Source organism: Ambystoma mexicanum, chromosome 1p (genome assembly GCF_040938575.1).
Source record: "Ambystoma mexicanum isolate Mex_15411 chromosome 1p, UKY_AmexF1_1, whole genome shotgun sequence".
Lineage (NCBI taxonomy): Eukaryota > Metazoa > Chordata > Amphibia > Caudata > Ambystomatidae > Ambystoma > Ambystoma mexicanum.
In genome coordinates this window covers 1,343,244,740-1,343,271,592 of record NC_090921.1, presented here as the reverse complement: position 1 = coordinate 1,343,271,592, position 26,853 = coordinate 1,343,244,740, and positions in this window count along the sequence as shown.

Genomic DNA, 26,853 nt, shown 5'->3' with positions numbered 1-26,853 from the left:
TGGAACATAGGCCAGAGGTAAGTAAAGGATTCGTCTTTTCGCAGGGCCCAGAGCAAACATGAGTTTCTCGAGCGCTCTGCTGCAGCAGTGTGCTGGAGAAATGTTGCAAGTTGGCTGTTCCAAGGAGAAGGTGGCCGCAGGGGACTGGGACCAACAGATACATTTGAGGACAGTGAGCCAGGCACCTGGGCGCTTGCTGGGAAGTGTAGAGAAATGAAAGTGAAATACAGGCAATTAAAATCCAAACCATGGTGGAGTAAGCATTTTCAAGTTGCCCCTTATTTAATTATTTTGACATTTGTATAGCACACAAACAGCCCTTGGGCATCAAGGCGCTGTTACTTGTGAAGACCTTAGTTACAGGGGTAGTAGAAGTACAGGTTTGACATATACATTATAGACAGAGTACATTTCCTGCAGGCATTGGTCACAGTATTGCAAGGATGTGGTAGATGGCAGTGATTAGGTGAAGAATAGCATTTTTACTGCTTTGCGGAATGCCATGTGTGGGATTTCAGCTTGTAGGGGTGTTGGCAAGGCATTCCATTGTAGGGCTGCTCGGTAGGGGAAGCTGGCGCCTCCTGCTCTGACTCTCTTAAGTTTGGGCTCTGTGAGCATGTTTGTGTAGGGCGTTCTGGTCGGTCTTGTGGATGCAGTCAAGTGTATTGTTTGGGAAAGGTAAGGGAGGCAGTTTGGTGGATACATTTGTGGGTCAGGGCAAGGGCTTTAAAGAGTACTCGCTCTTTAATTGGAAGCCAGTGCGCCTGTTTCCTGGCGGCAGTGATGTGTTCCCTTTTTGAGATGCCCATTTCTGCACAAAGTGCGCTGTTTTGGATAACCGGCAGCTTTTCATGTTCTTTACTGATGTACCCAGGAAGAGGGCATTACAGTAGTCAAGGCTTGACCCTGTTATAGCTCTTTCTATGTTAATGCAGTTATCCTTAGAAAGGAAGGGTCTGACTGTATTTAAGAGCTTGGCGTGATATGCCACGGCAGAGGCGATGGCATTGACTTGCCTAGTCATGGATGATTTAGAGTACATGTAAACTCCCAGTGTTTACACTGAGGCTGAGACTGGGATTATAATGGAGTCAATAGTGAAGTGGCTAAATTGTGAATCGAGATTCTTAAGTGTTTCAGTAGATCCTATTAGGAGAAACTCAGTCTTGTCGGTGTTCAAGCACAGTTCATTCGCAAATGGTGATGTAGATGTCGTTGAGGGTTCCGGAGTCAGTGTTGTAGTCACCTGGTAGTGGGAGGAGGATTTGAGTATCGTCCGCGTAATTGGTGTAAGAGATACCTAATGAGTCCACAATGTGGAAGACCCTTGTGACACGCCACATATTATGATAGTGGGAGAGGCGGAGGCTCGGTCGGAGAAGACTTGCATGGTCCTTCCTTGTAGGAAACAAGTGAACCAGGCGGTGGCATTAGGCAAGAACTTGGCCGTTGAGGTCAGGTGGTGGCAAAGGACATTGTGCTCAACGAGATCAAATGCCGCAGAGAGGTCAAGGAGTAGGAGTAGAGCAGGTTTACCTGAGTCTCTTGCATCGTCCATCTGATTTTTAAGGTCGAGTAGTGCTGTTTCAGTACCGTGACCCAGGCGGAATCCCGATTGACACAGCCCACGGAGTTTGTTCTCCTCGATGAATTGTTGCACCTGTAGGTAAGCTGCTTTGTCCAGTATTTTCAGCAGAAATGGGATCGTGGTTATGGGCCTGTAGTTGTTAGGTGACGTGGGGTTCAGAGTGTTTTTTTAGAAGAGGGCGGCTTCCTTGAGGCAGGAGGGAACCTTCCCAGTGGCAAAGGATGCATTAACGAAGGCTGTCAGAAATGGGGCGATGGTGTTGGCACAGTCCTTGATAATTGCAGCAGTGCAGATGTCCCCTTTGCAGTTCGGGTGTTTAATGGATTTCGTAATATTGTTCATATCATGTTCATCAATTTATTTGAAGGAGAATGAGGTGGTAGTAGCTGTGGATTGCAGAGTTTTAGGTAGGGGAGAGTAAGTCAGGGTTTGCCGGGTCATTTTGATATTGGTTTGGAGGGTGTTCAGTTCATTGAGCAAGGTTGCTTGGATTCCGTCGCACCAGGTCCTGTCTTTGGTGAAATTCTGGGGTGGGGGCTTTCTAGGTCCCTGAAGATAGAGAATATCTCTTTGGTGACTGATTTTGCTTCAGAGATCCTGGTTTCGAATGAGTTGGCTTTAGCACGGATAATGGCTTTTTTGTATTCTTTAGAGCGGATTTGGAAATCCAGCTTAGCAGCGTCCTAGTGGGCGGTTTGCCATAGGGATAAGGCTGCACGTTTCTTTGATCGAAGTTGAAGGAGGTCAGTGGTGAACCAGGCATTGATGTGGCTAGTTGGGTTAGCTTTTCTGGGCTTGAGCAGGGCAATGGCGTCCACTGCTAGTTTGATAGCATTGTGATAAGACTCTGTAAGAATCTCAGGGTCGGCAGAGAAGGGGGGCCTGAAGGCTGGTACTAGTAAGTAGGGTAGTATATTTTCCTTAGTGAGCTGGCGAGAGCTTCTGGAGAGTGCTCGAGGCAGAGGTGGCGTGGGGTGGTGTTTATTCCGTGCAGTAGAGATGTTGAATTGGATGACATTGTGGTCAGACCATGGGGTGGGTGTGTTGCCAGTGATAGTGAGAGGACAATTGTGTTGGGCTATCCAGTCCAAAGTGCTGCCTTGAGTGTGGTTGGGGCCAGAGATGGAGTTGCTGAACTCTTGGGTCTTGAGCGTAGTGTTGAGTGACTTGGCTGTGGCATCTTTGGCGTCATTGAAGCCCAGATTGTGGTCTCCTAGTAGGATTGCTTTGGTTGTTTTTTTTCAGGTTGTCTGGGAGGAGGTGTGTAAGGGCTGTTTGGAAGTCACCTAAGGGCCCTGGGGGGACAGAGGGGTGGTAGACAAGGTGCAGGGAGATGGTACAGTGGTTGGAGAGGTTTAGTTTAACAAGGAAGTAGTCACTATTGTTATTCATGTCTTTGTCAGTCTTCCTGGTGGAAAGGGAGTCTTTAGCTATCAGCGCTACGCCCCCTCCTTTGGCAGGCGGTCCTGTCTGGTAATGGAGTAACCTGTTGGTAGATCAGGGGATAGTGCGGGCCTGAGGCTTCATGTAGCCACGTTTCTGTTAACATAAGGAGGTCCAGACTGTGGGTAGTGATGCGGTCATGAATATCTAAGGCATGGGCGTTGATGGGGCAGGCATTGATAAGAGCACAACTCAGGTGGGAATTCTGAGCAGGGCTAGTCGGGTTGGTAGAGGTCGCTGTGGGTAGTGGCATGGAGGGGGTCATTTTGGGGCTGTTCCTGGCAGTAGCATGGTGAGGCACAGTAGTAACATCTACATGTGTGGTATTGGTCATGGCATTCACATGGGGGGCACAACAGTAGCGTCATCATTGCTGGCATTGACATAGGGAGGCACACGAGTAGCATCATCATTGCTGGCATTGGGCATGGCACTCACATAGGGAGGCACAACAGTAACATCATCATTGCTGGCATAGGGCATGGTATTCACATAGGGAGGCACAACAGTAGCGTCATCATTGCTGGCATGGGGCATGGCATTCACATAGGGAGGCACAACAGTAGCATCATCATTGCTGGCATTGGGAATGGCACTCACATAGGGAGGCACAACAGTAACATCATCATTGCTGGCATAGGGCATGGCATTCACATAGGAAGGCACAACAGTAACATCATCATTACTGGCATTGGGCATGTCATTCCCTTGCGGAGGCACAATAGTAACATTGTCATTGCTGGCATAGGGCATGACATTCACATAGGGAGGCACAACAGTAACATCATCATTGCTGGCATAGGGCATTGTATTCACATAGGGAGGCACAACAGTAACATCATCATTGCTGGCACTGGGCGTGGCATTAACAAGGGGAGGCACAATAATACAATTGACATTGGTGGCATTGGGGGTATTGGTGCAGGATGTTGTCTGGTTATATACATTGGTTACATTGGCATTTACGAAGGCCGTAGCACAGTATGGCGCATAGGCTACAATGCTGTCAGGGTCATTATGCAGGGCATTGTTTCTTGGATGTCTTTTAGAGGAGGGAGTAGCGGAAGGTAGAGTTTGGTGTTGAGGATGCCTTCCTATAGCATCGTTCGTATGGGCTAGGGTGTTCTCATTGGCCCGATCGGTATGATTGCTACGAGGAAGGTTGAGGGGCTTGGTGTTCGTTCTCTGGGCTGGATGGATGTTGAGGAGTTGGCACCCAGACTCATGCCATGTTAGCGTGGTGCGTGTTTTGCAGACCTTGGGGAATGCCGCACGGTGTGCATGGTGGGGCAGCCTGTAGCCGAGGTGCTGGTTTCTGTATGCCAGCAGGGTTGCGTGAGCACGGTGAAGCACAGTGGTAGTGCGTTCCTAGAGGCACGCGTGCCTGGTAGTGGGGGAAGGGTGAGCTGATGGTAAGGAGGAGGCATTGTTAGGTGTAAAAGGAGGGGGAACGATGAGTGAGTCATCAGGCAGGCTGCAGCGCTCACCTTGTGTTCTCTGAAAGAGTGGCTGCAGCTTATCAGCATCGGTGTGGCAACATGGAGCTGCGGAGAGCTGCAGAGAGCGGATTCAGCCTTTTCCTTAGGCCTTCCCCACACGGCTTCACCTGGCGGCGCTCTCCCTCTGCCTTTAAGGCAGGAGGGGCAGCGCGGGCAGGGTGGAGCGACCAATCCGGGTTTGGGCCCATGGCGGTGAGGCTTCCTGGGTCTTCCATGTTGTTTGGGGCTACTATGGCAACTGCGTTGCCCATATTGGGGGTTGTTAAGGTCGTGTGGAGTGCGACAGGCAAAAAGCATACACTGGAACACTCTGCTGTCCTTCCTTTCATTGGATCAGCTGTTTGAATCATCAGCTGATGTGGTAGTCGCAGATTAGCTGCAGAGAGCAGGATTCAGCCTTTTCCTTAGGCCTTCTCAGCATGGCTTTTCCTGCCGGTGCTCTCCCTCTCCCTTTAAGGCAGGAGGGGAGGTTCGGGCAGGGTGGATCGATGAATCCAGGCCCGCTGCGGTGAAGCTTCCTGGATCTTCCGTGTTGTTTTCGGGCTACTATGGCAACCGCATCGGCCATATTGGGGGCTGTTAAGGCCACGTGGAGTGAGGCAGGCAAAGAGAATATGCTGGAACACACTGGTGTCACTCCTTTCGTCTGATCAGCTGTTTGAATTATCAGCTGATTTGGTAGCCATTACGCAGTTACAGAGAGTGGATTTAGCCTTTTCCTTAGGCCGTCTCCGCACGGATTTTCCTGCTGGCGCTCTCCCTCTCCCTTTAAGACAGGAGGGGTGGCGCGGGCAGGGTGGAGCGACCAATCCGGGCTCAGGCTCGGGCCCACGGCAGTGAGGCTTCCTGGGTCTTCCGTGTTGTTTGGTGGCTACTATGGCAACTGCGTTGGCCATATTGGGGGCTGTTAAGGCCGTGTGGAGTGCGGCAGGCAAAAAGCATTTGCTGGAACACTCTGGTGTCCCTCCTTTCATCAGATCAGCTGTTTGAATCATCAGCTGATGTGGTAGTCACAGCAGAGCTGCAGAGAGTGGATTCAGCCTTTTCCTTAGGCCTTCTCCGCACGGCTTCGAGAGGCTCATGGGAAGAAGGCTGTGGGTCAAGGGGGCGAGCATTGGGGAGCCAATCCTGGGAGAGGTTTCAGGTTCCCTAGGGTGCAACAGTGTATTGGGTCCTTGGTAATTTCTGCGGGGAACCTCATCTGTCGGATGCTGTGTGAATGTCTCCCCTTAGCCATGTATTCTATGGGAGCTGATCAATGGCAGATGAATAAAGTTCCAATGGTCAGCACAATCAAGTAATTCTATTAAATGTCGTGTGGCGTGGTGTGGGAAGGTCTGTGATGTCACAAAGAGTGGTGTTGGACAATGGAGGTCAGGATGGCCCAAAGCAATGATAAATGTTCAATGTATACTTAGACATAGGGGACTGACGTAGTCCCACCAATCAGCTTTGTAGGATGCCCTAACAAATTTTTCAACTTTGTGTATGCTAATTATATCACTTGTGTATAAAAGGTTTGTACGCAGTGGGTGGCGTTGACAGCTCTCTTCAAATGGTTCTGTTTGACTGTGCTGTTTGAACCGTACTCTCCCAGCTGCGTCTGGGCCTATAATTAACTGTGTTACTTTTTGCTTGGTGTACGCTACTTTTTGGATCATTTTGGTGTTCCTGTCGTTACCAGCCTTGGAGGACCCCTGACACATTTGGATGTCCCCGCCAGATTCTTAGTTCCCTCGGCCAGCAGATCGTATTCCGGCCACCCTACCGGCCAGGTGAGCACAGACCAGTCTCAAGTGCAAACTCAAGTAGGCCCCATAGATGCCAAGTTCATAAAAGGTCTGCCTGGTTCCGAGTATTACCCTGGATCAGTTGCCGGGATGACTCGAGGATCTCTAGATGTGAGTGTACCATTGCAGGAACGCGCAATACAGTGGATGCATGCCCACAGGGGATGTGGGGATGTCTTATGGTGTCTAGGATGCATCCTACAGAAGGGAGGATGACCGCCATAGTAGTCTTAGATTTTAATTCCACCCCTGCAATCTTGAGTAGGTGTGTGGCAGGCACATCTGCGTTAGAGCAGAAGAGTGCGTAGAAGGTGGCGGGCCCCAGTAGATGGGAGTGGCACCTAGTGCAGGCAATTGTAAAGTTGCATCATTTTATATCATGGGGTGTTGATGACCTGCTGATTTGCTGAAGGAGGGCTTGCAGTAGGATAGTATATGTTGCATACGCCTGTTGGTTTGGCTTTTGGTGTTTCGTCGGTTTAAGTAGTGGTTGGAGTATTTGTTGGTCAACATGGAGTCGGTGGAGTTGGAAGGGTTGACATTATGGATGCATGTATATATTTGCGCTTGACATAGTAGTGGCAAATGCCGGATCGGAGAAGGGGTCTGGCCACACATTTGTGTGCTAACATAGAGTGTTTTCAGAAACAGGTGGGCCTCTGCAGAGGGCTTTTGTTGTACTAACCTAGCGTGAGTGCGAGGGCCTGTGGAGAAGGCCAATGACCATGACAGGTGTGAGTGTGCGGGCCGGTGTAGAGGGTCAGTGAATGTGGATAGGGTGCGAGCAGAAGGAATGGCAAGTATGAATGTGTGAGGAGAAGGTGGGATTGTGTGAAAGGTGAGAGTGAGAAGATGGCCTTTGGAGGAGGTATGAAGGGCATAAGGGCAATTTGGTCTGTGTGGGAGGGTTAAAAGTGAACAAAGGAGAGGGAACTCCAGACTATAGTGCAGTCAGAGTGCATACAAGGTGGGAATGGAATTCAGGATGGACATGCTCCTGGACCATTTATGTAATAAGTTGCCGTAATATCTTGATAAAATATTAAACTTTCAATAAGGTTCAGGACACTGCGGGACCATACCTGCCTAACCTCCGGATTTTTCCCAGAGACTCAGGAATTTTAGCCATTTCTCCGGGTCTCCGGGAAAGACCCTGGAATCTCAGGAATTTTAATGGGGGAAAAGCTTTCACTTATTGCTTTTTTTTTTTTTATGCTTGCAGGACTTCGCAGCCATGGACTCCCTGTCTGAGTATGGCTTTGTCTCTGCAGCAAAGACTGTAACGCTTCCAGCACATTGGCAAAAAGAATGCAGGTGAAGCAAAATAACGCACATTTATTCTTTTTTGCCGACTTTCAATGTGAACGCGTGTTTCTTTTGCTTTAATTCTTTTTGCCCAGGTTAGGGTGGACTGGGCCCCATTGAACCACAGCCATCAGGGTTGCAGGCTGGACAACTCACCACTGCACTACATAACCTGTAGAAAAACAACTAAGGCGAAATGTCCAATTTCTGTACTGCAAAATTCGGGAAAATCTTTGTATTGGTTCTTGGAGTTTACATGTGCACATTTTGACATGTTGATTTTATGGAAGACGAATGCCTTTTGTCCTATGTAATGTGGGTGGTTGTGAAAAGGCAATTTAATGAAATGTGCATATTTCAATTTGAACAGCAAATTTCTGACGTCACATCACATTACAACAGAGTTTACCTTGTTGACATGTGGGCGGAGTCATGTGCAAATGGGCGGAGTTTTGTGTGACTGTGGGCGGGGTATAAATCTGAGGAATTTTGATTTTCAAATGTAGACAGGTATGTGCGGGACAGTGTTTCTGCGAATGGCCAGGAGAGGAAATGCTTGTGAACACATTTTCTCGTATTTATTAGCAACATATAAAGGATCGAAGCTCAAGAGCAGGCAAAATATTCTAGAGCTTTGGAAGCTATATGAGAAGAAAAGGGAAAAGTACGGGAAGGGGAGCGTGCAGGACAGGGAAGCAACAGGGCCACCTAGTGCTGCGCCCCCTTCCTACGGGTTGTACCCAATGCTGAAACCCGCCGCAGGATACACAAACCCATGGCGCATATCCCCAAGATAGAGGGGGGCAGAAAAGGGGAAAGGGCGACCCAAGGAGGCAGTGCTAGGGGACAAAAAGAAATGGCTGAGCGAAAGTACCTGGCAGACATAGAAAAAAGAGAATGCAGTGACAGTTGGACACTATGTTTAAGGAGGCTGAGAGGGTGATAGAAAAGGAGGAGCGGAGACAGGAGATGGAGCAAGGGGCAGCAGGAGATGAGTGGACATCCAGGAAAATAAAGTTTAAATTGGACAGCAAGGTGTCTGACGAGGGTAAGAAAGGGCCAGGCACATCTGTCGAAGACTGTATCATCTCAGATGAGGAGGATACCTCAGGCATGATTACTGGAGACGACAAGGCCTGGGCTGCAGATAGGGGGCAGGCGAGGGGACGGAAACAAAAGAAAAGGGGGTATGGTGGGAACAAGCAAGGACTGGTCTAAAAGCCTCCGCATTAGAAAGGCGAAGATAGCGTTGGCAAAGGACCCAAGGGCTGGGTGTGGGCCCCAGACCACGGACCACCCAAATGCCCTTGTTTCAGAAAAGAAGGGGAGACACTCACTACATGCTGTGGCAGATGATGGACAGGGACAACTTGATTTACAGCTTCCCCCCATCTTATGGCGGTGCAAGCAAGTGGTTATACGCTCTCTCAAAAAGGACACAGCAGAGGTCACCCTAGTGAATAGGCATATGAAGAGTTTTTTCACAGCAGTAATAGGGGAGCGAGGAGACAAAATATGGGAACAAGAGAGATGCAACTGGGTAAAATTGAGTAGCAATGTACATGATGGGGCACCCTTTAACAACTGCTGTGCCCACGTGTGGAAAGTGCTAAGAAGTATGTATCTCGATACTTCGGACCTGGGGTACTATTGGCCCATAAAATTAAACCAGACGAGGACCCCTCAGAATATAAATGACAAGTACAGGAGCTTTGGACACTAGAGATACGAATATCATAGGATGAGTACATACCCATCTTTTACCACACACTGGTCTGAGGGCTTCCCCTGGACATACAGACCTCCTTAGATAAAATAGTGGGGATAGAGGCAACGGGGTGGCCAGAGATACAATCAGCTATCGTACACTATTACAAAATGAAGCAAGAGAGGTAGAGGGAGATGGCAGATAATGCCACAAAGCCAGGGAACAAACTAGTGCAGATGAAACTAGCAAAGCTCTCCATGGAAGGGGCAGTGCTCACAGGCCCCCGAGAAGTGGCTCACAACCAAATCGGGGAGTTTCCAGTGGGGGATGGGCCACAGCACAGAGGGTACCTACAGCCACACTGTGCCCTGCAGTGGGGAGCCCAACCACCTGGTTTTTACCCACAAAGGAAGACTTACAAACCAATGGGATACTACCTGCAAGGGTAGGGTACCTGCAGAAGGGCCAGGTGTTTGGGTGCAGAGGGGCAGGGTCTAGGTTTTAGGACCATGTTTTTTGTATTGGCAACCGGGCCATTTTGCACAAATGTGCCCCTATGAGAAGCAGCTCTATTTCAATCCTGGGGGACCACAGGCAGGGGGCCAACCGGCACAGCAGCAAGCACCAACACAGCAGCAGGTGCCACCGACGAAACCCGCAGTCCCAACAGCCCCCACCACAGCAAGTACAGATGTTTGCCCGAGCAGGACCAGTAGGGATCCCAGGGCTGCCCGCAAACGCATTGCAAACATCCGCACAGACACACCCACAAGGGGACAGTACACTGCTGGGCCAGAATGTAGTACCACACTACACAAGAGTGACGGTTCTGGGGGGGAACCCCTTCCTATTGCCACAGAATATAAAGCCCCAATAGGAGTGCCCACAGAAAGTGTGTGTGTGTCCAGTCCTTGCAGTAACTGAAGAACCCGAAGAGGAACCCGAGGTAGCAGTGAAGACAGGACAGAAAGATTTCTCCTTCCTGATAGATTCAGGGGCAACCACAACTTGCATAAAAGAGGGTGGGGTCCTCCTACCAAATAAAGTTATGAGCACGCACGGCTTCTTTGAGGCTATTGCCATGGTTCCAGTTACACAGGATATACCACTAACAATAGACACACAACACCTTGTAGCGCCTCTGGTGCATTCAAAAGACACTCTCATAAACATACTGGGGGGAACTTGATAAGTAAGATAAATGCAACCATTTCATTCTCAAAAAAAGGTATGGTGTGTACCAAGCCTGGCATGTATCCAGCAAGCATGGCGCCATTATATAAGCCTACTGTGCACATAGCTCATTACGAGGGCAACCCGTGCATCCCTAGGTGTTCCTGTATGGGGTCCAAATACTATCGGGGTGGGTACCAGGGATCCAAGCAAAGACATTCCCACTAGCCACAGAGTTTCTGTTCAGGAGCCTTGTGGCACATGGAAGTTTCCCCAGATGCACGGATACTGTTGTACTTTGAGGAGTAATAACACAAAAAGACATGGTGATATCATGTGGGACAGATGAGGATGACATTGAATGGCATATAATCCTCTTTATTGACCACATGTTGACATTGACAGATGTAACTGACGAGCAGCTTTTTGCAGATGAGTAAGAGGAGGAGGGAAAAGTGGTATTCCAACTGCATATCCCATGCCCAATACGAGTAATAGAAAGGTTAGTGCCATAACTGACACAGGCCGCCTAAACTCTGGAAGACTTAAAGAATGTCCCACAGATTGGTACCCAGTGATGTTGATGAAAAAAGAATAACGAATATCATTTTTAACTAACCCAAAATACTGAAAAACACCACATTGTTTTTAAAAATGTGTATGGGGTGGGATAAAGGATTAAAATGGGTAGGGAGGGGGTTGGGTGGGATTGTAAACCTAGAGAAATTGTGGGGATGGGGAGCCCCCCCAAATCTTTTTAAAGAAATACAATTCAGTATTTTAGGTTAATAAAAAAAAAAATCACATGCAACCACAGATTTTATGGACAATAGGACCCCATGATGTGGAAGTGCTCAAAGGAGTGGGGATGGCCATATGCAATTAAAAGAGGGGGCGTTGCTGTCCTGGGTAAAACAGTACCCACTTTCCATTGAAGCAGATGAGGGCATATATGACACGCTATTAGAGGCTGAGTTCCCCCTCATGCCAAACCCCGCTACAATTTTGTGCAATACCCCAGAAAATGTGAAGCACTTCACAGTGATTGATTTAAAAAATGTTTTCTTTTCCATCCCATTGCATCCCGAGTCCATGTATCTCACTATATTCTTGAATCGCAGAGTCTAATTTGAACACACCAGTTTGTCTCAGGGGTATTGCAACACCCCTAGTGTGTTCAACGAGGTGATGCAGATCGATCTAAGCAATTTGAAAGTTCCCAGCACAGTGATACAGTATGTGGACAACCTCTTAGTGTGCAGTGTGACAGAGGAATAGTGCAGGGCAGATTCAATATTTCTTTTGTTCCTGCTAGCAGAGAAATGGTACAAGGTTGACAAAGAGAAGCTATAGTACTGTCAGACAGAGGTGGTCTATATGGAGCAGACAATATTTGAAGAGGGGTGAAAGATAACACCAGAGATAGTAGAAGCAATACACAGAATGGCCCGCACCATAAAAGAAATGCAGCAGTTCTTGGGAGTGTTCAACTACTGCAGGTTGTGGGTATTTGACTATTCAACATTCACAAAGCCCCTCCTTCGGGCACTTAAAGAAGCCCAAAAGATTTAAAAAAAAAACATTGAATGGACCTCAAACATGAAGAAAACTTTTGCCGAACTAAAAGAGGCACTGGCACATGCCCCAGTGTTGACAACCCCATTCTATTTGTTTTCACATTCTGATGGCACAGTGATTACGACTATCCTCACCCAGAAGAAGCCACAGGGGCACAAGCCCCTGGCTTATTACAGCGGGCTGTTAGACGTGGTAATGCAGGGCCATTTTCCATGTGAACAAGCACTTGCTACTGTGGCATTTTCAATAGAAAAGGCAGCCACCCCACAAATGTGGTGCCTAGAGATTTTATATGTAGAACATTCACTATTTGCTATGCTGGAAAGGTCCAGATCCACATTAATGACTCAGAAGGCCTCAGGATACGAGGTGATGTTGACAAACCCAGCAATTGAGGTTGTTAGATGATGTACAGTGAACCCAGCAGAGTTTATAGCACAGCCAGCTGTGCCGGGAGAATATGTTCAAGACTGTGCATCATATATGGACATGATGGAAGGGAATCCCCAGGTGAAGGAAGAACCCATAGAGAGGGGAGACATGCTCTTCGTTGACGGGTTTTCAACAAAATATTGAAGCCCAGGATGAAGGAACCCTGGTGACGCAGTTGTGGGCCACCATAATGGGGAATTTTGCATTTGGTCTTAGGGGACTGACGTAGTCCAACCAATCAGCTTTTTAGGATGCCCTAACAAATGTTTCAACTTTGGTTATGCTAATTATATCACTTGTGTATAAAAGCTTTGTACGCAGTGGGTGGCGTTGACAGCTCTCTTCACACGATTCTGTTTGACTGTGCTGTTTGAACCATACTATCCCAGCTGCGTCTGGGCCTATAATAAACTGTTTTACTTCTTGCTTGGTGTACGCTCCTTTTTGGATTATTTTGGTGTTCCTGTCGTTACCAGCCTTGGAGGACCCCTGACACATTTGCATGTCCCAGCGAGATTCTCAGTTCCCTCGGCCAGTTGATGGTATTCCGGCCACCCACCCGGGGGGCACTGGCCAGGCGAGCACAGACCAGTCTCAAGTGCAAACCCAAGGAGGCCCCGTAGACGCCAAGTTCACAAAGGTGTGCTTGGTTTTGAGTATCACCCTGGATCAGGTGCTGGGACGACGCAAGGATCTCTAGATGTGAGTGTACCATTGCAGGAACGTGCAATACAGTGGATGCATGCCCACAGCGGGTGTGGGGATGTCTTATGGTGTCTAGGATGCATCCTACAGAAGGGAGGATGACCGCCATAGTAGTCTTAGATTTTAGTTGCACCCCTGCAATCTTGAGTAGGTGTGTGGCAGGCACATCTGCGTTAGAGCAGAAGAGTGCGTAGAAGGTGGCGGGCCCCAGTAGATGGGAGTTGCACCTAGTGCAGGCAGTTGTATAGTTGCGTCATTTTTTAGCATGGGGTGTTGATGACCTGCTGATTTGCTGAAGGAAAGTTTGCAGTAGGATAGTATATGTTGCATATGCCTGTTGGTTTGGCTTTTGGTGTTTTGTCGGTTTAAGTAGTGGTTGAAGTATTTGTTGGTCAACGTGGAGTCGGTCGAGTTGGAAGGGTCGACATTAGGGATGCATGTATATATTTGCGCTTGACATAGTAGCGGCAAATGCCGGATCGGAGAAGGGGTCTGGCCACACATTTGTGTACTAACATAGAGTGTTTTAAGAAACAGGTGGTCCTGTGCAGAGGGCCATTGTTGTACTAACCTAGCATGAGTGCGAGGGCCTTTGGAGAAGGCCAATGACCATGAGAGGTGTGAGTGTGCAGGCTGGTGTAGAGGGTCAGTGAATTTGGATAGGGTGCGAGCAGAAGGAATGGCAAGTATGAATGTGTGAAGAGGAGGTGGGATTGTGTGAAAGGTGAGAGTGAGAAGATGGCATTTGGAGGAGGTATGAAGGGCATAAGGGCAATTTGGTCTGTGTGGGAGAGTTAAACGTGAACAAAGGAGAGGGAACTCCAGACGAAAGTGCAGTCGGAGTGCATACGAGGTGGGAATGGAATTCAGGATGGACATGCCCCTGGACTATTTATGTAATAAATTGCCGTAATATCTTGATAAAATATTATACTTTCAATAAGGTTCAGGAAACTGCGGGACCATACCTGCCTAACCTCCGGATTTTTCCCAGCGACTCAGGAATTTTAGCCATTTCTCCGGGTCTCCGGGAAAGACCCTGGAATCTCAGGAATTTTAATGGGGAAAAGCTTTCACTTATTGCTTTTTTTTTTATGCTTGCAGGACTTCGCAGCCATGGACTCCCTGTCTGAGTATGGCTTTGTCTCTGCAGCAAAGACTGTAACGCTTCCAGCACATTGGCAAAAAGAATGCAGGTGAAGCAAAATAACGCGCATTTATTTTGCTTCACCTTTCATTCTTTTTTGCCGACTTTCAATGTGAACCTGTGTTTCTTTTGCTTTCATTCTTTTTGCCAAGGTTAGGGTGGACTCAGCCCCATTGAACTACAGCCATCTGGTTTGCAGGCTGGACAACTCACCATTGCACTACATAACATGCTGAAAAACAACTAAGGTGAAATGTCCAATTTCGGTACTGCAAAATTCAGGGAAAACCTTTGTATTGGTTCTTGGAGTTTACATGTGCACATTTTAACATGTTGATTTTATGGAAGACGAATGCCTTTTGTCCTATGCAATGTGGGTGGTTGTGAAAAGGCAATTTAATGAAATGTGCATATTTCAATTTGAACTGCAAATTTCTGACGTCACATCACATTACAACAGAGTTTACCTTGTTGACATGTGGGCGGAGTCATGTGAAAATGGGCGGGGTTTTGTGTGACTGTGGGCGGGGTTTAAATCTCAGGAATTTTGCTTTTCAAATGTAGACAGGTATGTGCGGGACAGTGTTTCTGCGAATGGCCAGGAGAGGAAATGCTTGAGAAGACATGTTCTCGTATTTATTAGCAACATATAAAGGATCGAAGCTCAAGAGCAGGCAAAATATTCTAGAGCTTTGTAAGCTATATTAGAAGAAAAGGGAAAAGCCCGGGAAGGGGAGCGGGCAGGACAGTGAAGCAACAGGGCCACCTAGTGCTGCGCCCCCTCCTTATGGGTTGTACCCAATGCTGAAAACCGCTGCAGGATACGCAAACCCATGGCGCATATCCCCAAGATAGGGGGGGGCAGAAAAGGGGAAAGGGCGACCCAAGGAGGACAGTGCCAGGGCACAAAAAGAAATGGCTGATTGAAAGTACCTGGCAGACATAGAAAAGAGAATGCAGCGACAGTTGGACACTATGTTTAAGGAGGCTGAGAGGGTGATAGAAAAGGAGGAGCGGTGACAGGAGATGGTGTTAGAATTGAGATAATATTGTTTCGTCCTCATCGTATATGTTGGCCTATGCCCAGTCGCTTTGCGAGGAAACCCGTATTACAAGGTCATGACCCCAAGTGAATCGAGCCTCCATTTTAGGTTAGAACCGCCATTTTAGGGTTTTGTACAAAGTCACCCTGTAGTCTAAAATGGCCGTCTCATGTGCTCTTGTTCTTGCCTTAACCTCTTCAACCTCTGTAGGAGGGTTAATGTCCAACCTGCCTTCAGGCTACATGTTAGGATCATGTAGACCTTGTCCTTTGTTGACCTCGGGAGCAGGGGATTACTTAAATCAGCAATGTTAAACTACAAGTATACAAGAACAGTAATGCTATCCAAATACGATATGCGGCACATTTGTTTGATCTGTATTAAAACGATACGTAAAGAGTGTAACGTTAAATTAAAGAATAATAGAGTGTGTTAGAAAATGTATTCAAAAGTAAACCGCATGCACGAGATATGTAAATTAGGAAAGTGAACCTGACGCGACCCTAGCCCAATGTATTATTAACTTGTAAAGAGGCTGAACATCATTATAACAAACTGCAGAAATACGATGATGTCCAGCTAGGAAAGTCTGCTCACTGCTCACATTGAACCCTGCTGGTGGTCTCTGTGATGTATTGACGGCCAAATAGCTATTTGCGTACTTTGTTGACTACTGTTCAGTTTTGTAATAAAGATTCTGGGAATCTCTACAAGCCTGTGTCGGTGTATTTTCCTTTGCTTGGTGTAACAGCCGTAATATTCCACAGATGGTGCCGGAATAGGGGACCCTCAAGATTGACCTCTTCTTGTTGAAGGTTGGCTCGGCTATCGGACCGGGATCGGACGGTGCCAACAGAAACGGCCACTCTAGACGAGAAGCGAATTCCTCGACGAAACTGCATGATCCGATCCCTGAATGGTGAGCTGAAGCCCGAGACGAAGTCTTGACGAGGGTCCATACATTCGAGGTGGGTACATTTACCGAAAATCACCAGACACGTGGGTCCTTAGCATTGTCCTTAGTAACCCAATCGGGCCTCCCAGTCCTTTGGTCAGGTGAATCGTGTCCCGATTCTTAATCTAACCCTGACAATTTGAATTTGGAGCATTGTACTCACGAGCACAATTATTTAACCAGGTAACACCAGAACTTTGATATGCCTGAGAAATTCTCTGCCAGCTTTAGGGCATTATTCCGCAGCGACAGACAATCTTTGGAAGATAGCCGTCCCGCACCACAGGAGGGGTCGCCGGCATGTACTATGTACTGTAAGAAAGTCTTTGGTAGTATAGCATTTAATGACATTTGGCACAGACAGACCAGACATAATTCTAATCTTCGGTGACCAACCAATGGTAGTTTTGAAATCCCTCGTATAGAATATTTAGAGTCTGTATTAGTAAAGAAAAAGGCTAGACCTGCAGCATTTGATGCGTTACATAGTTGGAAAACAGAAGCTTTGCAGCAACAGAAGAGTAGAGAAAAACATATGCGTAGGCATATGACAAGTGTCGAAAAGGCACGGTTATATGACCAAAATAAACAATTGGAGTCAGTTAAGAACACGGACAGGGTGTTTCAATTAGGCATTCAGAAAATCTACCCTTGAAAAGATTTTCATACGTCAGATGAATTGATTCATAAACTTTTGCATGAACGAAGGCCCGATGCCTCCGTGCCACCTCCGTACGTCCCTCCTCCTGGCGCTTTGCCCCTTCCCGTTGTTGTTCCCCCTCCTACAGTTCCTCCGGTCCTCCCTGCTGTTCCTCCTGTTCTTCTTCCATCCGTCACTCCTTTGCCTGCCCCCTTGCCTCCACCTGTTGATATTCAGAATGTGCCTACTCTTCTTCTTCCAAGTGATTCTGCATCGCTTGTAGTAGACCAGGGAGCAAGACCAAGGGTTGTGACTCGTAATACTGTGCCCCCAGAAAAAAAGAATGAATTGATTGGTTGGGCTAAACATTGTATGGTGCAGGGTGAGCAAGCTGATGTTTTTTCCACACTCGAAAATTTAAAAGGTATTCCTGAGAAAAATGTTTTTATTGAAGGATTGGGGACTCATTTGAGTATAATGTGGAATAGATTGGACAATGAAGATTTCCCACAGGGGTTACGGGATTTGAACGCCTTAGCGTTGTCCAGAAATACTGCGGAGAAGGTATATGAGCATGTTGAGAGGATTTTTGAGTATGTAAGGAGTTGGAAGGGATACAGAATGAGGAAGCAGATGGTGGTAGTTTAGGTATTATGTACTTACAGAAACGGTTTTCTCCTCGCCGTGAATTAAAGGGTGAGGAAGCGCAAATTTGTATAAAGGATGCGATAAGATGGATTTCGGATATGTCGATAACTCCAGACGAAGTATATGACACATATAGTCAGTATACGTTAGAAATGCAGAAGAAAGTGATACAGGTGATGGTAGAGTACCTGCAGGATGAGTGTGTAAAAGAAAGATTTGTTGTCCCGCAGAATTGTTGAGTGTTTATAAGAGAGCTTTTTCGATTGATACTTCTTTGACTGCCCTAGCACTTGATTTGGCTCTGTTGCTTAGTAAGTGTTCGGAGCTGCCTACTTCTCAGTTGCCTATGAGAGAGGTCCCTCCAACATTTGTTCCGAAAGTTGAGATTGCGGCCGATGCTGGATGAGGAATAGTCGCCGGAGAAATTCCTGCACATTACGTATCACAGTTTGTTCACGTCCCGTTTTCAAGACAGGAAGTGAACCCCATAAAACAATCTATTCCCTATATAAGAAAGAATCCGACCGGATTCTATAAAGAAATAGAGTCAGTCTTACAGTCGTCGGTATTCACCTTAAGTGATATTGACCTATTATTTCCCGTACTCCTACCAGTCGATTTGTGGAAACAGATTAGGACTATAGATGACATACCTGGGCTGGGAGATACATGGGATAACATGGTCAGGCTAAATAGAGAAAGACCAACTTGCGTACGACCGCCTCAAGTGATATTAACCTTGCCTGATAGAATTATTGTAAAATTGAAAACCATGGTTCCTGAAAAAAGAATCATTTGGGAGAAGCTTACGGCCTGTGTCCAAGGAAAGTCTGAGGGTGCTACCGATTTCTTCAATCGGTTCGAGCAGGTATTCTCAGATTTCAGTGGACAAGACTTAGGCACAGAGTCAGGGAAAAGGCTGTTTATTGACACATTTGTACGTGGATTGCTGCCTGACATCCAGTTACAGATTATGTCTTCTCAAAGCGCTTGGCAGGCGAAGTCTCAATCAGAAGTACTGCATATGGCTCAGTACTATGAAAACCGTGTAAATACTGAAAAGGAAAAACTTGAGAAAAAAAAGGGTGACCTGAAAACAAAGGTTTTATTATGACAGATTGCCAGAAGCCCCAGAGGCGGTAATCAATTTAGAGGTCAGTACATTCCACAGGGAAGTGCGCTCTTGGCTCCGGTAACCAATAACCAGTGTGCCTATTGCCGACAGGAAGGCCACTGGCGCGCACAATGTCCGACCTTGCAGCAAAGGTCATTTGGGAGCATGGGTAGATGATCCAGAGGTCGCCCAGGTGCAGGGGGCCCTGGTAGAGGTCAGTTTGTACCAGAATCACAGCAACCTTCTTCACAAGATAAGCAAGTTTCGAATGTGGATAATAGAAACATTTTTGATCACCCTTCTGCCGCGTACCTCTCTGAAGAGCTTCCTTTTTATAATATTCTGTTTCGCTAGGATTACTGAAGCAGGATTTGGAACCTACGCCTATTCCCATTCATCAGAAAGGCCCCTATGTTGAGATGGCGTGGGAAATAGGAAGCATCTATTTTTAGTAGATACAGGAGCACAGAAATGTTCCATTGATCATTCATGGGTTCCAAATATTCTCCTGTCAGGGCAGTCCAACGTTTCTGTAGAGTTTTCAGGCACACCTGTAGTTTGTCCGGTCTCTTTGCCGGTACCGAAAACACTGGGTCCCTTCACGGAACAGTGTCGATTTCTACTTACCACAAACTGTGGGGAGAACTTGCTGGGGCTAAATTTGTTGAAGGCATTGCATGCAGTAATACATTGTTCTCCGAATGGAGTTTGGTTAACAATTTCACCTCAGCAATCACTCGCCTCTCAGTTTTTGACTCGACCTTTACCGCCAGAATTCAGTAATGTCCCAGAATGCTTATGGGCAATTGATGATAATGATGTGGGCATTCTTCAAATTGAACCTGTTAAAATTATTTTGAAACATGGAGTAAAATTGCCCCGCATCCCGCAATATAAGATCTCAGTTGAAGGCAAACAGGCTTTGAAATGTATTTTCTGATTTTGTACATCGTGGAGTAATTGAGGAGATTACGGGTAGCATATGTAACAGCTCCATTTTGCCAGTATACAAAAAAGGCGATAATGCGATTCCCTTTAGTTTTATAATTGATTTACGTGCTATTAACAAAATTGTGGCTCCTCAATTTCCTATTGTACCTGATGTTACACGATACTAACCATGATTCCGGCTTCTGCCACTCATTTTAGCGTTGTTGATCTTAAAAATGCGTTTTTCAGTATTCCCTACACAAGGATAGCAGGTATTTGTTTGCGTTTACCCTAGGTGGACGCTCGTTTACATTCACTCGTGCACCACAAGGGTACACTGAGAGTCCAAGTATTTATAGTAGGGCATTGAAAGAGCAGCTCGATACTCTCGAGTTGCCTACTACTTGCACATTACTACAGTATGTAGATGACCTCCTCTTGGCTGCTGATTCTGAGAGCGCCTGTAAAGAAGGCACCGTGTTGTTGCTTTGTCAACTAGCAAAACATGGCCACAAAGCTTCACTTAATAAATTCCAATATTGTTGTCAGGAGGTCGCCTATTTAGGCTTCCCCCTGTCAAAGGAAGGAAGATGGTTGACACCTGTTCGAATAAAGACTATTTCAGGCATGTCTGTCCCAAATACACAAAAGGAAGTTAGAGCCCTGATAGGTATGGCTTCTTATTGTAGATTGTGGATCCCTAACTTTTCGTTAACGATTAAACCAATGCTGGCAAAAAAGGGCATTTCTTTGCCATTGCCATGGACTTTGGAACACCAGACAGCATTTGATTTGCTCAAATCCGCGCTGTGTTCAGCGCCGGTTTTAGGAACTCTGAATTATGACAAGGCCTTTGTATTGTTTGTGCATGAACGTGATGGATGTGCTTTGGCTGTATTAACGCAGGAGCATGGAGGGAAGAATAGGCCGTGCGGTTACTCTTCCTCCGCCCTTGATCCTGTAGCATGCGCTTTGCCAAGATGTTTGTACGCTGTTGCTGCTGCTGCTGCGTCTGTAAAACAGAGTGAGGGAATGGTCCTGGGTCATGCGTTAACCCTAATGGTACCTCACTCTATAGATATTTTATTGAATAGAACTCAAACGCAACACCTCACTTCTGCACGATTGACAAGATATGAACTAATCTTGTTTGCCCCTCACATTCAAATTCAGAGGTGTTGTGTATTAAATCCGGCTGAACTTTTACCTGTTTCGCAAGATACTGTTGATGGTGACGATACGTCACACGATTGCCTTTATATGACAGAAAAGGAGACTAAAGGCAGAATCGATCTGAAAGACACGCCTTTGAATAGCCCACAAGGAGAGCTATTTTGTGATGGCTCTTGTTTTAAACTTCCAGACGGTACATCCACGGCTGCTTATGCTGTCACTACTTTAAGCACGATTGTGGAAACTAAAAGAATTATGAATAATTCCACGCAGGCCGCAGAAATTATAGCATTAACTCGAGCTTGTGAACTTTCTGAAGGGCTTACAGTAAATATATATACCGATAGTCAGTATGCTTTTGGGGTGGCCCACAATTTCGGTAGACTTTGGAAAGAACGAGGTTTCTTGACCTCGCACGGAACGAAAATCCAGCACGGCACTTTAATAGTGCGATTACTTTGAGCACTCGCACTCCCTTTTCAGTAAGCTATCATAAAATGTTCAGCACATCAAAAGGTTATAGATGATGTAGGAAAAGGGAATGCTTTTGCTGATCAGATAGCTAAAGAAACTGCCACTGATTTCAGTTCAGAAATGTATGCTGTAAAAGAAATTGTAAACGTTTGCACTTTGGGTGAAAGTATCGATGTTGTAAAAGATATTCAAGCAGATGCTACCATAGAGGAAACTAAGAGATGGATCGAGGGTGCAGGGAGATTGGATAACGATGGGTGTTGGGTAGACAAGATTGAAGGAAAATGGTTACTCCCTGACGCCTACAATACAATGATGGTTATTATGGCCCATGGTCCGACACATGTTTGTGCGCGTAAATTGACTAAAATGCTACACAGTGTATGGGTCAATGATAAGATTTTCAAAACTGCGGAGCGTTTTGTCCAAAGCTGCATGGTCTGCTTGCAGCACAATGTAGGAAAAGGTACCTCGACTCCTAGAGGAAGTTTCGCTCCACCCTCTGTCCCGTTTGAGGTTATTCACTTTGATTTTATTGAAATGGAACATTGTAACAATCTTAAATATGTGCTAGTTGTCATTTGTGCCTTTAGTAAGTGGGTTGAGGCCTTCCTGGTTAGAGATGCAACGGCCATAACCACGGCAAAAACTCTGTTGAAAGAGTTTTTTCCTAGGTTCGGGCTGCCGAGAGTCATCTGGTCAGATAATGGGCCACACTTTATCGCTACTGTAATCCTACAAATTTGAAAGGATTACAGATTGACAAACGGTTCCATTCAGCCAGACATGCCCAAATTGCCGGATTAGTGGAAAGGCACAACGGCATTATAAAGAACAAACTCGCTAAGACGTGTGCTGGCACCAAGCTAAAATGGCCGGACGCCTTACCGATCGTGTTGCTATCGATGAGAACAACCCCTCAAACTAAGACTGGGCTCTCTCCCTTTGAGCTGGTAATGGGGAGACCTGATAATATTTGGAGTATGCCAAAAAGTCGCTTGTTGCGGGACAAAATGTGCTTCTTTCAGATTACTGTAACCAGTTGACTAAAAATCTGTTTTCAATTTATCACCAGGTGCGAGAGGCATTACCTGTACGCTACGAGGGTCCCGGTCACAGTCTATGACCGGGGGACTGGATCCTCACAAAGGTTTTTGAGAGGTCGTCTTGCCTTGCACCTCGGTGGAGGGGTCCCTACCAAGTCCTGCTAGTCACCCAGACTGCTGTGTGGGTAGCGGATCGTAAGAACTGGATCCATGCGACGCACACCAAACGGATCCCACAGCCCGTGCCATACGATACAGAAGATACAGAATCCCTTCCCACTGCTGTAACTAGCGTGCCTGAAACAGCAACAACCAACAAGGGAGAATCGGAGACCGCTTCAGAATCCGCAAGGCCGGACAAAACGGCCATCTTGTCTCCGCACTCCCCAACAGTGGAACTTCCGGATCAATCCTTTTCTGATCCCATTTCTGTTCATTTGCCACTTCCAGGAGGAAGTGACGATACTTTGTCCTCACCATAAACTGCGAAATATAATTTACGTCCAAGGAAGTAAACGTACAGCATGGTCTGACTGTGCAATTGAGAAAATCATTTGAGGGCTTGCCTTTTGGCCCGACTGTACCGGAAGATTCTGTTGGCTAAGGGTTGTGGGAAAGACATTAAGAAGACGCACGACTGGAGTCGCCAGCAAACGAACAATTGGTGTTTTTTCGGTTGAAGACGACAATGCCTGAACCCGCTACCGCTCGTACCGAACTTTTAGATAAACATGTGACTAGCAGAGACAATGATCAAGCATGTAAGGGGACCCCCAAAGTGTATTGTTGCCTTTTTGTGATAATTACTGGATTTTTAGTAACTGTTGGTTTTGGGTGATGGTATCTGGAGAAGCATATCCGTTAGTGGACTTTTTACCTATTGAAAATGTATCTGTTATCCCCACTCCTTCCGTGCAATTGCATACTTTGCTGCCTAGTGATTCTTTGCATAGACGGAACTATCAGAATAATACCATTTTGTTAATCATGAATGCCACTCATGCAATTTTTAATAAGACCAATTGTTGGATCTGTTCGCATTTACCGCAACATGGGGATAAGGGGCTAGGTTGGTATATTCATCCTTTACCTTTGACAACTGCCTGTTACGCTTCTCTTAGAGCACTATTTTTTGGCCGATGGAATGATAGCATCTCAGGGAACTTTGATGGTACAAATTTAAATAGCTTTGAAAAGAATGTTGTGATGCCCCTGGGATGCTCTCTTTTTGCAAATAGAAGTAAGCCAAACGTTGCTTCTGTTAGGCCCTCTGATAGATTGTCTCGTCCTTTTCAGTCTTTAATTTCTTTCAAAATGGCTCCTATAGGCAATAAGGATGCCACGCCTCCATCTTATTCTGTTAATCATAGACCCGATTCAGTATCCTTCTGCATACAGAGGAATGGAACACGGTCAATGGGTAATTTTAGGAAGTGCGCCAACGTTGCGAATTTGACTAGTGAAAACAGACCTCTGTACGTAGGCGAACCTGTCTATTTCGTTTGCGGTAATGTGGCATTTCCATGGTTGCCCAGGGATGGGCAAGGAACCTGTTATTTGGGGATTCTACTACCTGGGGTATTTATTGCTGGTACTGCAGATGTTTCGAAAACACGTCCACGACGAGGTGTGAAAGGAGATACTCCAGCGCAAACTCTAGGAGATATTATGAAATCCTTTGTTCCATTTTTTGGGCGAATTACGAATTCAGAAGATATCAGGGGACTCGCGAGAGTATTGGAGAGAACCATCAATCGGACCACTGACATACTCTATAATATGACGTTAGAATAGAAAGCGATAAGATAAGTGACTCTTCAGAACCGGATGGCATTAGATGTCATCCTGGCAGAGCGAGGAGGAGTATGTAAATTAGTGGGGTCCGCTTGCTGCGTTTACGCACCAGACTCCTCTCCGACGATCTTTAGGACTATCCAAAATCTACATGTTCTTAGTTCAGAAGTACATGTTCCTGAGGGAAACTGGGAACTTAGTACATGGTTTTGGGACCTCTTACGGTCATGGGGATGGAAGTTGTTTTCGGCCCTGCTGATTATCTTGGGAAGTTTTCTGTTTCTTTGCTGTTGTATACAGTGTCTCCCTGGTATATGCTCAGTATTAGGGGGATGTTGCGCGCAAGCAACAAGTGTATTAGGGCATAAAATATACGCCCCAGAGAAGGTTTCCAAAGAGTATGTGTTAAAAGAAACTCTGGTGTCAGATCTAATGGCAATAGATATGTCAGACAATGATTCGGGATGTATAGATGTTGAAATGTGGAGTTAGTCGCAAAGTGATTGAAGGTAGTTTAGCGCTTGGCATAGGCCAAAAGGAGGGTTTGTTAGAATTGAGATAATATTGTTTCGTCCTCATCATATATGTTGGCTTATGCCCAGTCGCTTTGCGAGGAAACCCGTATTACAAGGTCATGACCCCAAGTGAATCGAGCCTCCATTTTAGGTTAGAACCGCCATTTTAGGGTTTTGTACAAAGTCACTGTGTAGTCTAAAATGGCCGTCTCATGTGCTCTTGTTCTTGCCTTAACCTCTTCAACCTCTGTAGGAGGGTTAATGTCCAACCTGTCTTCAGGCTACATGCTAGGATCATGTAGACCTTGTCCTTTGTTGACCTCGGGTGCATGGGATTACTTGAATCAGCAATGTTAAACTACAAGTATACAAGAACAGTAATGCTATCCAAATACCATATGCGGCACATTTGTTTGATCTGTATTAAAACGATACGTAAAGAGTGTAACGTTAAATTAAAGAATAATAGAGTGTGTGAGAAAATGTATTAAAAAGTAAACCAGATGCAAGAGATATGTAAATTAGGAAAGTGAAACTGGCGCGACCCTAGCCCAATGTATTATTAACTTGTAAAGAGGATGGACATCATTATAACAAACTGTATAAATACGCTGATGTCCAGCTAGGAAATTCTGCTCACTGCTCACATTTTACCCTGCTGGTGGTCTCTATGATGTATTGACGGCCAAATAGATATTTGTGTACTTTGTTGACTACTGTTCAGTTTTGTAATAAAGATTCTGGGAATCTTTACAAGCCTGTGTCGGTGTATTTTCCTTTGCTTGGTGTAACAGCCGTAATATTGTATTTTTTCAGATTCCACAATGGAGCAAGGGGCAGCAGGAGATGGGTGGACATTGGGGAAAATAAAGTTTAAATTGGACAGCAAGGTGTCTGACGAGGGTGAGAAAGGGCCAGGCACGTCTGTCGAAGACTTCATCTCAGATGAGGAGGAGACCTCAGACTTGATTACTGGAGACGACAAGCCCTGGGCTGCAGATAGGGATCTGGTGAGGGGACGGAAACAAAAGAAAGGGGGTATGGGGGAAACAAGCAAGGACTGGTTTAGAGCCTCCGCAGTAGAAAGGCGAAGATAGCGGTGCCAAAGGAACCAAGGGCCGGGGTTGGGCCCCAGACCACGGACCACCCAAATGCCCTTGTTTCAGAAAAGAAGGGGAGACATTCATTACATGCTGTGGCAGATGATGGACAGAGACAACTTGATTTACAGCTTCCCCCCATCTTATGGCGGTGCAAGCAAGTGGTTATACGCTCTCTCAAAAGGGACACAGCAGGGGTCACCCTAGTGAATAGGCACATGAAGAGTTTTTTCAGAGCAGTAATAGGGGAGCAAGGAGACAAAATATGGGAACAAGAGAGATGCAACCCGGTAAAATTGAGTAGCAATATACATGATGGGGCACCATTTAACAACTGCCGTGCCCACGTGTGGAAAGTGCTAAGAAGTATGTATTTCGATACTTCGGACCTGGGGTACTATTGGCCCATAAAATTAAACCAGATGAGGACCCCTCAGAATATAAATGACAAGTACAGGAGTTTAGGACACTAGAGATACGAATATAATAGGATGAGTACATACCCATCTTTTACCACACACTGGTCTGAGGGCTTCCCCTGGACATACAGACCTCTTTAGATAAAATAGTGGGGATAGAGGCAAAGGGGTGGCCAGAGATACAATCAGCTATCGTACACTATTACAAACTAAAGCCAGAGAGGGAGATGGAGTTGGCAGATAATGCCACAAATCCAGGGAACAAACTAGTGCAGATGAAGCTAGCAAAGCTCTCCATGGAAGGGGAAGTGCTCACAGGCCCTGTAGAAGTTTCTCACAACCAAATCGGGGAGTTTCCAGTGGGGGATGGGCCACAGCACAGAGGGTACCTACAGCCACAGTTTGCCCTGCAGTGTGGAGCCCAACCACCTTTTTTTTACCCACAAAGGAAAACTTACAAACCAATGGGATACTACCAGCAATGGTAGGGTACCTGCAGAAGGGCCAGGTGTTTGGGTGCAGAGGGGCAGGGACTAGGTTTTAGGACCATGTTTTTTGTGTGAGCAACGGCCATTTTGCACAAATGTGCCCCTATGAGCAACAGCTCTATTTCAATCCTGGGGGACCACAGGCA